The following is a 14576-nucleotide window of genomic DNA, read 5'->3' as shown; positions in this document are numbered from 1 at the left end:
GGGGTGCCGAGGAAGGAAGGAAAGAAAGGGAGGACTGCCGATGCCCATTTCTTAAGCTAATTTCTTGCAAGAGGCAGACTTTCTCCCTTCTTGGATTCAGCCCATGGGGTGGGTATTTGCAGCTGTCTCAGTTTGTACAGGGGTGCCCAAAATTTGGAAAAGTGTCATTGACAAGGCACCAGACACTAGTGCTACAGGGCGCTCTCTTACTCAATCCATGGAGTCCTTGGGGGTGAGCCTGTCCTCCCTCCCTTGGCACAGGCTGTGCTGGGGTGGACCTGAAGGACTTGTGTCAATGAGGCAGGTTCGCTTTCCTCTGAGAAAGGCAAAGACATCACACAGCCTCATCCCAGGGCTTCTGGGAAGACTCAGACACGGCTGGAAAGGAGTGCCCAGAATTGCAAGATGAATTGAAGTAAGAAAGGAAGGAAGGGAGAGGGAAAAGAAAAAAAAAGAGAAAGGAGGATGATGAGGGAGGAAGGAAGGGATGGATAGATGGACAGACAGAGAGACGGTATTAACTTTGGACAGGTCTCCAAGATGTGAATATAGGCAAAAGATTTGGAAATACACCCAGACTTGGTGTCCACTCTACAATAGATACCTTGAGGGGTACAATGGTAGGTGGGGAACCAGGGGATGACTTCCCAAAAGGTAATGTGGATGGCTTCATTATTATGATTCTTATCAGAGTGTAATCTACATCTAGTGAAATACACCCCCCATCTTAAAAGTGCCATCCTCTGAGCTTTGACAAATGCATACACCAGTGGAAGCCGCACCTCCAGCATGACACAGAATATTTCCATCAGCACAGACAATGTCCCTGTGCCTCTTTCGAATCAATCCCACCCTGGGGGCAACCACTATTCTGATTTCTAAAATCATTGATTAAATTTGTTCGTTTTTGACATTCACATACATGGAATCATGCAGTATGTATTTTTCCTTTGGTTCCTTTATTTAGGATAGTGTTTTTGAGACTCACTCATGTTACTGCATACTTCAGCAGTCCCTTCCTTTATTGCTGAATAGTATTCCTTTATATGAATTGGTTTATCCACTCACCTGATAACCAACGCCTAGGTTGGTTCCAGTTTCGACTATAGTGAATAGAACTGCTATAAACATTTGTGTACAAGTCTTTGTACAGACACATTTTCCTATTTCTCTTGGATAAATATCTAGGAGTGGAATTGCTGGGTTTTATGGCGTGTGTCTGATAAACTTTAGAAGGACGTGTCAAGCTGTTTTTCCTGAATGCTTGACCTTTGTACGTTCTGTGTAGAATGAAGAAAGGTAGAAAGAAAGAAGATGGGAAGAAGGGAGTGGTTACTGATCTGTTGCAGCTAGATTAGGAAATCCAGGGAGCCATTATGTGCTTCCCAGGGAACCAGTGTCAAGACCCCACTAACAAGTGCCAGGTCCCCAGGAGTGAACCTCAGATGTCACAGAGACCAGGCAGAATCAGAAATGCTTCCTGATGGTTCCTGCCTGTAATCCCAGCACTTTGGGAGGCTGAGGTGGGTGGATCACCTAAGGCCAGGAGTTTGAGACCAACCTGGTCAACATGGTGAAACCCCATCTCTACTAAAAATACAAAAATTAGCTGGGCATGGTGGCGGGCACTTGTAATCCCAGCTACTCGGGAGGCTGAGGCAGGAACCCAGGAGGTGAAGATTGTAGTGAGCTGAGATTGTGTCACTGCACTCCAACACAGGTGACAGAGTGAGACTCCTAAAAAAAAAAAAAAATCAATAAATAAAATAAAATAAATGCTTCCTGAGAGATGGCTGGTAGAAGGATGCCACTGGGCCCCTCAGCTAGGGCAGGCCCAGGACTTTAGAAACCTCAACACTGAAAAGATACAGAATATAGCACTGAAAATATGAATAAACTCTAAAATAAGAAAAAAGAGAGCCAAGGGGATTCTCATTTTCCCCATGATGAACTTGTTCAATGCCTTCTTGGTGAAATATCAAACAAAAAATCCTTCCCTCTAATTCCTCATTTTGGGCTGTCCCTGACTTGGCTGTGTCTTCCTGGGGTGATGGCCACACCTTCCTTACACTAAGTCAGAAGTCACTGCTGGAGAGTCAGAAATACAGCCAGATCATCCAAGGCCGTTCTGTCTACACTGAACCCCCAAGCCCCAGAGGTCTACCTCCTCATTTTCACCACAAAGGGAAGCAAGTTTGGTTTCCATTGCTCTACTTCAGGCTGTGACACCTCTGGGCGAGACCCCAGGGCCATGCCTGCCACTGTTCCAGAACCACAGACAGTCACCCGACACTCCTGTGGCTGGGAAAATATGCTAGTGTATGGTCTCAGCTAGAGGCCGCTGCACCCCCTCCAGTAAGCACTTGGAAATACCAGGGCGGGTGCTGTCTTTGGTTGTCACAATGTGTGATCCCAGCAGCTATGGATGTTATTGACAGTGAACTGGATATTCCCACACAAGGTAGAATTCTTCCATGAAAAAAGCCAACAGGGCCTCTGTTGAGAAATTCCATCAACTTGATGGATTGTAGGGCTCACATGGAATTTGGCACTAAATGTCACAGTGCCTCTCTTTATATTCTGTTAGTTAGGTGGGAATTTTCTTTTGCTATTTCTTTTCAAATGTAATTGATACTGAAAGCAGAGAGCCCGTGGCTCTCAGCATCATGCACAGGGCCCCCTCTGATAGTCTGCAAGCGCACTCATCACCGCATGTATGAGAAAACTAGCGAAAGCAAAAATGCTAACAGCTCTGAAATGCGGGAGGCATTTTGTGAAACCTAGTCATGGCATACTCTTGGATTTTGCTCAGAAAACCAGCTGTTGTGTTCAAAGAATGCATCCTTATTTATCCTTGCTTGAGTCAATTAGAGAATGTAGCTGGATGGAGCCTAGGTGTTATTTCAGAAAGGAATATGGAGGTTCGGGATCAAGAAGCAACCTTCCCAGGGGCCAGGGTTGGGACCCTGATCTTTGGGTTACAGGCTGGGTCTATCCCTGCCAGAAGTTCCCTCCCATGGCGTGTGGCCCAGCACTTCTTTCTGGAGGTGCTAAGACAGCTTACATGTGCACAGATTGATGGTTCTTATTCGAGAAGATAGCAATAATGAAGGTGCTCATTCAGTCATTTGTTCGTCCACCAAACTGAGCACCCTCGGTGACTGGCACTGTGCTAGGAGCTGGGAATACAAAGATAAATCAGATGTAATCTGTGCCCTTAACAGGGCTGACGCCAGCTGCCCCGTGGATCATTAATTACAAAGCTAAGACCTGATCATTTTGCTCAGGAGTCTCCAGGAGAAGAGACACGAATGAATTGCTAATGCACAAGGTGAAGGTCATTTCAGGGGCACGGGTGATGCCTTGTGAGAGACAGGTGGTCAGACAGGGAGGCTGAGACAATCAGAGAGTGCCAAGTTCCAGGACTGAGGCTGCCTGAGCTCTCTGCCTCCTCTGTCACCCCACCTACCCCCTAGCCAAGATTCTGCAGCAACAGAAAGGCAGGAGCGCTCCTGACATCTTAGGGGTTGCAACACCCTCTCCTCCCCGAGACTCAGTGAGGCTTTGTCTGCTGTATTCATTAAACACTCCCGATGCCTGTAAAGATGATGAAGCTGGCAACCAGAGAGAGCTTGAGAGCTGCCCAAGCTGCGTTTTGCTTCATCAGAGAAGCAGCTGTCTTTTCGTCATGAGATGCAATGTTAAAAGCTTTGGACGTCTGCTTCTAGCCAAGATGGAGCAACGGGGGCCAGATCTGCCCTCCTGTCTGACATACTGAAAACCACACCAAAGATTCAAAACAGAGGTTTTAAAAACAGGAAACTAAAGACAGTGATTCCCAAGGGATGATGAAACAAATGCAGTGAGTCCTACCACAGGCCCAGCTCACTGCCTTGAGAGAGTTTCCAAAACAGCGGTGCAGGAAGGGAGAAGCCGGCCAGGGACTGACCAGCTCCGTAAGTTGGAGAGATGGAGCTGAGAGTTGAGGGAGTAAACAAGACAGTGAGGTCTCTCCCCAAGGGACCTTAAAGTAGAAGAAGGCAGTGGTAAACAAATACACCAATAAATATATAATGACACATCGTGGCAAGTGCTGTGAAATAAATAGAAAAGAGAACCCGCATAGATGTTTGCAGAAGCAGCAGGTGGGGTGGGCAGCTTTGGATGTGCCCACCTGTATGGGGTCCAGAAAACCAAGGAGATCAGAAAATTCCCTTGGGGGTGGGGGGCGCTTGTGGACCCCCCTCAAGGTCCAATGCATGAAAGAAGTGTGTGAGGTCAGATTCTTGGTGGCAAATGCCTCCCCTATTGTCCTCATAGGGTTTTTGTGAGGATCAAAGGTGATGATGGAGGCATTTTTGTGGGTACCAGGAGTAGCAAAGACGTCAAGGCACTACTAGGCACAATGGCACATAGCTCAGTTATATTCTTTCAGAATTGGGGAAACTGAGGCCTCATAGCCAGGCACCTTGCGACTACTCACGGCTAACTCAACACTTACTAACATCTGACCTGGGCAAACAGCTATCCCCATCAGAGCCAGCTGTTGGAGAAGCTGCACACAGGAGGTGCTGGACTGACAGGCGAGAACAGAGCCAGTGATGAATGAATCAAACAGACAGTGAGTAGGTTGGAAACAATCTCAGTTTTGCAAGATATCTTTAAATAGGAATGCAGTTGGGTCTAGAAGAGGGGAGTGAGAGCCATGTTCTTGGTTTTAAAATTGCTTCTCCATTGTGAGATGGAGGCTTTATCCACGGCGGGGCCTCTTGACCCTGTGAGTGGCAGCCCACTTGCTCACATGGCTCCCTGGTTCTGGAGCACAGCCTGAGTGCCAGGTACTGCTGGTGACATCGTGGGCATGCTAGCGGCCTCTGAGCCTCAGAGGCCTTGTTAGATGACTTTCCTAACTTTCCAGGTCTTTAAGGACTCAAGCTCCGGGCTGCCTGAACGGCTTCCTGACTGTTCCCTAGGAGCGGAAAGGGCCTGGCGCTTAACTGGCCTTGACTGTAGTCAGGTGGGAGCGGCGGACGCACTTGCTCTCTGCTTCTGGCTTCCTAAGCAGCCCAGCTCCGGGCCCATCAGGCAGGTCACAACTGCTGTCAATACAGTCTAGTGCCGCTTGTCTAGGGCCCTCCGCGCCAGAGCTCAGCCTCCGTCTCCTTCAAGGTGCCAATGTCGGCGAATGTTTCCCAAGCCTCTGGGGGCAAGTTCAGCCTTTGCTGTGGGAAACGAAGGCAGAAGCGCCTGGGCTGAGAGTTGCTTCTCTGGCCTGGTGACACGGCCATGGGGAGCAGAGGTGAAAGGAGTCATAGCCCTGCTCCAGGGACAGTCTCCTGGCACCGCTGGTCCTCAGTGTGTGCTGGGCTCCCCTTCTGCACTGCTCCCTCCCTCCCACCACAGTATCTCGAGGAAACCGTCCAGCATGTCAGGGAAAAGTGCAAATGCACAGGACTCTCTCGGCACGTGCTGACAGGGCTGGGATGCTGGAAAGCACTCAGGAGCACGCGTCCTCTTCGGCCCTGCTGCACCCAGCTTGCTGAAGCCCCTGCTGGTTTTGTCTGGCTCACAAGGACAGTGTGGGGGCCAGAGCTTTGCTAAAGATGTGTGTGATGCAGAATCTGTGTTCTAGTCCCTTTGGACAGAGAGGGAAACTGAGGCTCAGAAAAGGGGAGGAGCCTGTCTGAGGCCGCCCTGGGACAAGAACCATTTCCTCCTGTCTCTCAGCCTCACTTTATGAACTGCCCACAAAGCACCACAAAGGATGTGGTTTCCCAGCAGTTGCTTCCGGGCTGACGACCCTATCCCTGCCCACTGAGGAGGGAGTGGCATGGGGGTGGGGCCGGCCACCCTCCTGTGGCGCCTGCCCCCACACAGGGTCCCATTGTCTCAGGCTGCTGCTCTCCATTCCTGGGCACAGGGTGCCCTCAGGGAAGCCTGTGCCAGGGTGTCCACCTCCTCTGGCAGCCGGGGGAGGTCTGGAGAGCTAGCCTGGCTGTGCGGGTGCTCACTCACTCCTCACCCCGAAGGCACCAGAGCGCGTGAGCTGCACTTGAAAACCACAAATACAAAATCAGACCTCGGTGCCTTGGCCAACCTAGGCATTAAGCCCCTATTTCTACAGAGAATGAGGACTCTCCTCTGGGGTGTGCCTGGATGAACACAGTGCCCCTGTGCGCCTAGAATTCAGGGCCCCCCCATCCCCTTCTCTGCCAGTGGGAATTTGACTCAGGCTTCTGGGTTTAGCATGGAGATCCCCTGTTTCATAAGTCTCCCCAATTCCTCCCTCAAATCAAGGGTTCCTACAGCAGGAAGCTCCTGGCTGCCCACAGGTGAGAGGCACCTGTGCCTGGCCCATGCTTAACAGAAAGCTTCCCTGGGGCACAGACCTCCTAGGGGTGCCTCAGTGGCCTGCCTTTCCAAAAACAAGGGGCACACGCTTCTCTGCTGTGCAGGAGGGAAGCGGATTGTGGGCACTGTGGCGTAAATGAGGGATCCTGCCCTGCAGCCTGTAGCCCGGGGCAGGGCTGGGAGGGGAGTGTCCCAGGGGAGTGATGCTGGCCTGGCCTGTTTTGAGGCAGTCTGTCTCTTGTCCATCTCTCCTACGCTGCCTCTCGCATGCCAACTATGCCCCTTCCCGCCCCAAGATGCTGGGCTTCGTTGGCCAGCAGCACTGAGCACACGCCCCTCTCACCCACCGCAGATGGGAACGGTGGGCCTGTGGATACGCATACCACCTTGGTCAGCTGCTGGTGGGTGGTGTGGCAGCAAGTCAGACCTCAGTGTGCCACCAGGATGGTCTCAAGGCTCCAGAGAAGCCCAAGCCACAAGCGGTGGGCCAGGCAGGACTCTTTGCTGAGCTTCATAGGGAGAGTTGTGAGAGTCGTGGGTCCTATCCTCACTGCTGTACGAGTGGCCCTGAAAATATCCTCTCTGCCCTCAGCATCTTCTCAGCAACTGCTTTGTGTGTGCAGAGCCTTTCAGGGCCTAAGCCCCCGCCTGATGGGCCCCCTGTGCTGGAAGCATCTGACAGAGAGGGGGGGCCTCCTTGCCCGGAGCGCCTCAATACCACTGGGGCAGTGCCCTCCTCCTGGCTCAGGCCCCCACCTGGGCATTCCCTCTGCCCACTAAGTGGCCTCATCTTGTGACTGCTTCCTCCAACCCCCTCTCGACCTTCTCCCTGACTCCAGGCCTCTGCTGGGTCTTGCTGGGTTATCACAGCTGTGCCATCACCCTGCCAGCCCCTCCTTCCTGGAGTATCGTATCAGTTGCCCAGCTCAGCACAGTGGTTATCCACACTGGCTTTGAATCAGAAGGACCAGGAGTCAAAATCCAGATCCTGACTTTGGGCATCATTGACTCTGTTAGATTTTATTTCAGTTTCTTCCACTGTAAATCGGGGGAGGCAGCAGAACCACCTCCACAGGGCTGGTGCAAAGATTACATGAGAGACGTGATCAGAGAGCCAGCGTAGACACGCCTCAGCCGCCCGCCCACATCCTTTCCCTTCTCCCTGCAGAACCCGATTCCCCTCCTGTACCCCCCTGCCCTCCAGAGGACCTAGGCTTTGGGGGAGGCGGGCCCAGCCTAGGAGGTGGGTTTTCAGTGGTTGAGCCAGGCCTGGTTGTTCTGGTACTTATGCCCCTGATTGGTTTAGGGGTCATGGAGTTCCAGCAAGGACAGGAAAAGTCTGCCGGGGGCTCCTGGTGGTTTCCCTGGTCTTAAGGGAGATGCAGAGGAGGCAGCTTCTCCTCCTGTACACTGCTGCGTCCTTTATGTCAAAGCTGAGCAGCTTATACGGGGTGGGTGGGTCTCAGTGTGATGCAGGTGGTCAGGGTCAGTCTCCAGAGGAGACACTGGAGCAAAGACTGGACCTGGGCAGGGGGCTCATCATGCAGGTATCTGGGGAAGGAATGGCCGAGTGCAGGCCCCGAGGTGAGTGCGGGAGTGCTGGGGAGCAGGAAGGAGGTCAGTGTGGCCGAGAGGGAGTGGTGAGGGGAGACTAGAAGGAGATGGGACCACATGGGGCCACAGGGATGCCATGAGGAGGCCACGGGGAGGACCGAGAAAGGAGGCGGCAGTGGGGGGACTTGCGAGAGGGTGGTGAGTTCTGACCTACAGGTCTGCACAGTCTTTCTGTGTTAAGAGTAGACCGGGGGTGTGGTGTGGAAGGGTGCGGGCTGCGGGGACACTGCTGATAACCCAGCAGCGAGACGGCGGGGCTCAGACTCAGGGGTTCGCAGCAGAGGTGGTGAGAAAAGCTGAGTCTGGAAATGCTTTAAGGTAGATTTCATGAACATGAGGATGTGGGCGGCAGATACAGAGAGCAGCTAAGGATGACTCTGAGGGTTTGGGGCTGCACCTGTGGAAGAATGAAGCTGTCACCGATTGATGGGTGGGATTACTGGGGCCGTGCAGCTTTGGGACAGGTGTGGAGGTCAGGTGTGAAGTCTGAAATCATCGCACGCCACAGGAGACAGAGAGAAAGCAGCTGGGGCGGCTTCCACATTCAGAATCGAGGCTGGGCTGAGGCAGGCATTTGGGAGTGGTCAGCACTCCGCCCTGAGACTGGAGGGGCTCATCAAGTGGGGAAGGTAGGCGGAGGGGAAGAGGGCCAAGGCCTGGCCCTGGGGCCCCTCAACGTGAGGAGGTGCAGAGGAGGGTGAGGTGGGAAGCCAGCGAGGAAGGCAGCCCAGGCCATCTGGTCCTGCAGCCACGTGAGGAAGGGATGTCCAGGATGAGGGGAGGTCAGCCGTATCCACCGCAGCACACGGTCAAGGATAGACATGCTGGGAGCCGCCGCTCGATGGAGCCACGTGGCGGTTGCTGCTGGCTGCTGAGAAGTGGTTTGGCGGGAGTGGAGGAAGGAAGCTGGGATTCGGGGAGTCAAAGAGAGAATGAGAGGAAATGCAATCAGTGGGGACGCACAGCTGCGGCTCGAGTTCCGCTGCAAAAGCGAGCGGCGTCGTGGAGCGGAATCTGCTGGGAGAAGTCATGGGAAGGATAAGGCAAGAGGTGGTGTGAATGTGATTGTGTATGTGTGAGACTGTGAGTGTGTGTGAGTGTGGGGAAGAAGAGTGAGTGTATCTGTGAGTGTGGGGAGTGTATGTGGGGGGATCGTGTGTATGGGTGTGTGAGTGTGTGAGAGCTTGTGAGTGTGTGAGTGCATGGGAGTGTGTGTGTATGTGTGTGTAAATGAGTGTGTGTGGGAGTGTGTGAGTGTGGGGGAGACTGTGACTGAGAGTGTGTATGAATGCGTGTATGTGTGTGTGAATGTGTATGAGTGCCTTTGAGGGTGTGTGGATGTGGGTGAATGTGTGTGAATGAGGGTATGAGTGTGTGTGTGTGTGAGTGTGTAGGAGTGTGTGACTGAGTGTATGAGAGTGTGAATGTGTATGTGTATGAATGAGTGTGCGTATGAGTGTGAATGTGTAGGAGCGTGTGAGTGTATGAGCATGTGAATGTGTATGAATGAGTGTGTGTATGAGTCTGAGTGTGTAGGAGCGTGTGACTGAGTGTATGAGCGTGTGAATGTGTATGTGTATCAATGTGTGTGTATGAGTGTGAGTGTGTAGGGGCGTGTGACTGAGTGTATGAGTGTGTGAATGTGTATGTGTATGAGTGAGTGTGTGTGTGTGAGTGTGTAGGAGCGTGTGAGTGTATGAGTGTGTGAATGTGTATGTGTATGAATGTGTGTATGAGTGTGAGTGTGTAGGAGCGTGTGAATGTGTATGTGAATGAGTGTGCATATGAGTGTGAGTGTGTAGGCACGTGTGACTGAGTGTGAATGTGTATGTGTATGAATGACTGTGCATATGAGTGTGAGTGTGTAGGAGCGTGTGACTGAGTGAGTGTGTGAATGTGTATGTGTATGAATGAGCGTGCATATGAGTGTGAGTGAGAGAGTGTCAGTGTGAGTGCCAGTGGCTGTGGCCCAGGAGAGGGGGAAGAGCTGAGCCCGAGGGGGCCAGTGCCTGGTGTGTCTGATAAAGTGAGAGCAGGGAGAGAGGGGTGAGGGGCCCACAGGGAGCAAGGACAATGCTTGGCCAGATGAGGAAACTGAGGCACATAGCCAGGTTAAGTGAAGGTGCCCAACTTCATTTAAATGGGTGCCGGAGCTGGGATTGAAACTGGACAGTCTGGCTCCGGGGCCAACCTGTGATGCCTGTGTAGACTCAAAGCAGACGAGTCCCCGCATAACGACAAATGGCCAGGAAAGATGCTTTGGGGGAAACCTGGAGGCTGCAGGGAGCAATGCGGCGTGTGGAAAGGGGTGTCGGGGCCACCCTAGGCATCAGGAAAGCCTCTCTGAGGAGGCGACGTTCAAGCTGAGCCCAACTGGGTGTGGGGGCACCCTATGAGAAGGTGCCAGCAAAAGAGGAAATGGGGGACACAGGCAGCGGCACCCCACGCCTCTCTGCCCCCTGGCTGGTGGTTGAGGCCCTTCCTGAGCCCCGGGTGGGGGGCCCCATGCCCTTCCATCTGTGGCTCCTAACCTGTAGCCCGTGTTCCGTGGGCCACCTGCTCCCCCAGCTTACTCATTTCTGCCGGGTGCTCTGGGCGCGGGGCCCAGCGTGGTGGTAGATTGGCTGCTCATCATCAAGGGCACTGTTCTCAGGCTCGGTTCCTGAGGGGGCATTTAAAAAAACCCAATACATTATTAATAATTGTCTCCATCATTCCTGTGCCTAATTAGGAAAGGAAAATTATGAATCGGGCTTATGTCTTTTAGTGGGGGCGGCTTCAGCTTTTCCCGGTGCGAGGGAGAGTCTGGGTGGAGGCTGGGGCAGGAGCCGAGAACAGCAGGTCGCTGCCTGGTAGAATTAATTGCGCTTCTGGTAGCAACTAGAGAACACATCCCCCTTGTTTTTGCCCAAAGAGCCCTCTTTGTTAGACTCCTTAAGGCAAGGCCTTGTTACTCAATAGCATCTCCTCTCTTTTAGTAGCTGCATTCCTCCCCTTTTCTGTCCTGGCCCTGGGTCCCCTCCCCAGATCTGCCAGGCCTTCTGTTCCCACCAGGGCTGCAGACACATGGCTGCGCAGAAGGGCCACACATTTGCTGGCTTTAGAACAGCCCAGCACCTTTGAGAAGTGACTAGAGGGGGCTACATTCAGAACTTGTGCCCATGGCCAGGTGTGGTGGCTCACGCCTGTAATCCTAGCACTTTGGGAGGCCAAGGCAGGAGGATCACTTGCGCTCAGGAGTCTGTGACCAGTCTGGGCAACATGGCAAGACAAAAAGTTTAAAAATTAGCTGGGATAAATAGGCTGGGTGCAGTGGCTCGTGCCTGTAATTCCAGCACTTTGGGAGGCCGAGGCGGGTGGATCACCTGAGGTCAGGAGTTTGAGACCAGCCTAGTTAACACGAAACCCCATCTCTACTAAAAATACAAAAAAAGTAGCCAGGTGTGGTGGCACACGCCTGTAGTCCCAGCTACTTGGGAGGCTGAGGCAGAATTAGAACCACTTGAGCCTGGGAGGCAGAGGTTGCAGTGTGCCAAGATCGTGCCACTGCACTCTAGCCTGGGCAACAGAGCGAGACTCTGTCTAAAAAAAAAAATTAGCTGGGATAGTGGGACAAAAAAGAGTGACACAAAAACTATAAAAATTATTTGGGCATGTCGCTGCATACCTGTAGTCCCAGCTACTCAGGACTTCCATTGGGAGGCTGAGACAAGAGGGTGGCTTCAGCCCAGGAGTTTGCGGCTGCTGTGAGCTATGATGATGCCACTGCATTCCAGCCTGGGTGACAGAGCAAGACCGTGTCTCAAAACAAACATGATGGGGCCTTCCTGAATGTGCCATCAGGTAGAATGTGCTCTATCTAATCAGTTGTAATCACTTTGCAGAGGAGTTCAGGGTCAACTTAGACCAGCGGTTGACATTGATCTCAAGGCCAAATCTGGCCCATCACCTGTTTTATAAATAAAGTTTTATTGAAACACAGACACACCTATTTGTTTACACCTTGTCCATGGCAGCTTTTGTGCCACATTGGCAGCATGGAATATTGCCTCAGAGACTGTATGGCCTGCAGAGCCTAAGATATTTATCATCTTGCCTTTTACAGAAAGTTTTTTTTACCCCTAATTTAGAGGAGTCGTAACCTGAGATTCTTAGACAAACTTAGAAGAGTGGTCTGCAAGTACCCTGAAATTATGCCACAAATTTGTATTTTGCAAGTAAACAATCCACTCCTTCCACATTATTTTTAGAAAGGCCCTTTACCCCAAATGTCACACCAAGGCCCAGATGGGAGTCTCTGGGCGTGTGGCACAGGGCTCCATCTTGCCTGGGAGTTTTCATGGTGACAGTGTGGTGAGGAAGCAAAGCACCACAGAGAGACAGGCACAAATTTGGATCCTGACTTGGCCACACCATGCTCACTAAGTGACCCCCAGACAAAGCGCTTACATTTCGCAAGCTTCAGTTTCCCATCGTCAAACGATGACAACATTCCCTGGAAGGCTGGGGGAGCTGCTTCCCACCTGCTGGCTGGGACGCAGGGACTCTGCTCTGGAGGCAGAAAAGCTACATGTCTGCCTTTCCGGGCACCTGCAGCCCTTCTTCAGGGTCTGCACTAGGGCTGCAGGGTAGCTATGCACAAGGTGGGGAGCCCGGGAAGTGATGTCCCCTGTCCTGCAGAGCATCCTCCACCAGTGACTGACAGGTGCTAAGTGTGACAGCCTGGCTGGGGACAACTATAGGCTGTAATTGCCTTGGCAGCACTTGGCCTGAGAGGGTGCTTTCACTCGGCTTCCCCACTTCCCTGCCCCACCACTTCTGTTGCCTCTTCCGTGGTCTCTCCTGAGGAGCACTTCAGTTAAAAATTCTTGTGTGAGGGTCTGAGGAATGGTTCCACACCAGGAACCCCAGACATGAGGTTACCAAGATGCTGTAAGCTCCTGGCCTCCGTCTAAAGCATCCAACAAGAGATGAAATTCTATCCCAAAGAGATGCGTATGAACTTTCCACATTCTAGATGACTCTTTCTCGGGACCACCCTTTACTAGTTCTCTGGACAGAGCTGAAGTCCTGTTTAAAGGGGTCCTATAGGTTAAGCTAAGAGCGATTTGAGTCCAAGTTGGACCAAAAAGGGATGATGACGCGGCTGAGAAGACTGACACCACTGCTGCTCAGCTGGTCTTTGTTAAAAAAGGAATAAACCTGAAATGTCTGTGGCTGTGGGACAAGACCCTACATAGTACTGAAGAAAAAAAGATCCAGGTTGACAGCCCAGAGCTGGATTGTCTAATACAGTAGCCACCAGACACACGTGACTACTTAAATTTAAATTCCTTAAAATTAGATAAATCAAGAATTCATTCCTCTGTTGCACTGGCCATGTTCTAAGTGCTCAATAGCTACCCGTGGCTAATGGCTACTGTTTTGCACAGCACAGCCCAGACCATTCCCAGCATCGCAGAAAGTTTATTGGGCCATCCAGAGTGATGGGAGGTGGGATGCTCTGCTTCTTTTTCCAGAAAAGGCTGCCAAAAGCAGCCTTCTTACCCTACTGAAAGCAAACCGAGACAGCCACCTGTATCCTGCACTACGATCTACTTTCAAAGCACATTTTTCTGAGGCTCTTTTATTTGATTCTCAGAACACCTCCCCCTGAAACAGGCAAGGCAGGGATCACTGGGACTATTTATAGATAAGGAAACTGAGGGTTCCGAAGGTCAAAGAAGCAAAGTCACAGAGCTGTGAGTAAAGTGACAGAGTCAGGGCTGGGGAGACCGCTCCTCCCGGTGAGCCAGCGCTCTGCTGAGCTGGAAACATGCCAGGGCGTATTCTAACCCCACACGGGGCCCCTCGCTCCCTCTGTTTCTCAGCAGCCACACGCTTGGTGAGTAGAATACCTGAATCTAAAAAGCACTAACGATGTCTTCCTGAAAATAACAAAGCAGAAGGCAGCCCCGGCTCCACCCTCCTCGATGGGCAGCTGTGCTCCTGTGGTGAAATGGGGCCAGGCCCCAGGCCCACGTGAACTCCACCAGTGAAATACTCAAAGGCCATTTCTGTGACACTGGCTTGTCCAAGGATGGGGCACACCGAGGCTGGGCAGGTTTGGCAACCAGCTTCTGCCTGGAAATTGCATTCTCTGTCTGGACAAGCAGCCCAGTCTGAAGAGCCGGGGCACACAGCCTGGGTTATGGCACTGCCATCGAAACCCTTTGGACATCTGCAAGTCACTTCACCTCTCTGGACCTCAAATGCCCACCTTCCCAATGGGAGTGGTGACCCTGCACTAGAGCAGGGGTCCTCAACCTCAACACTGGACAATTTGGACTGGATAGTTCTTTGTGGTGGGGGCTGTTCTGTGCACCCTAGAACGTCTCGCAGCATCTCTGGCCTCTACCCACTAGATGCCAGCAGCTCCTCTCCCCTAGCTGTGATGACCAGATGTCCCCTGGGAAACTAAGAGAGCCACAGGGCTGGAAGATGTCCAGGGTTCTTTCCTGGCTTCTGCACTTGGTGTCCAACACAGGCACAGCCAACAGTGCCTGACTCGGCCTCCCAAGCGCACTGCACCAATCCAGCCAATTGAAGGAGTTAAAGTGGATGGCCTTCCA

General features: G+C 52.3%; 1 protein-coding gene across 2 annotated transcripts in view; it reads right to left on the bottom strand.

Moving 5' to 3' along the window:
• PRIMA1 (proline rich membrane anchor 1) overlaps positions 1 to 14576 on the bottom strand; it is a 67244-nt gene that overhangs the window by 17986 nt on the left and 34682 nt on the right. The window lies entirely within an intron of this gene.

This window comes from Sapajus apella, unplaced genomic scaffold (genome assembly GCF_009761245.1).
Source record: "Sapajus apella isolate SASKATOON/1434 unplaced genomic scaffold, GSC_monkey_1.0 scaffold20, whole genome shotgun sequence".
NCBI lineage: Eukaryota > Metazoa > Chordata > Mammalia > Primates > Cebidae > Sapajus > Sapajus apella.
Note: the sequence above shows the minus strand (reverse complement) of the source record. Positions and strands in the feature narration are given on the sequence as shown.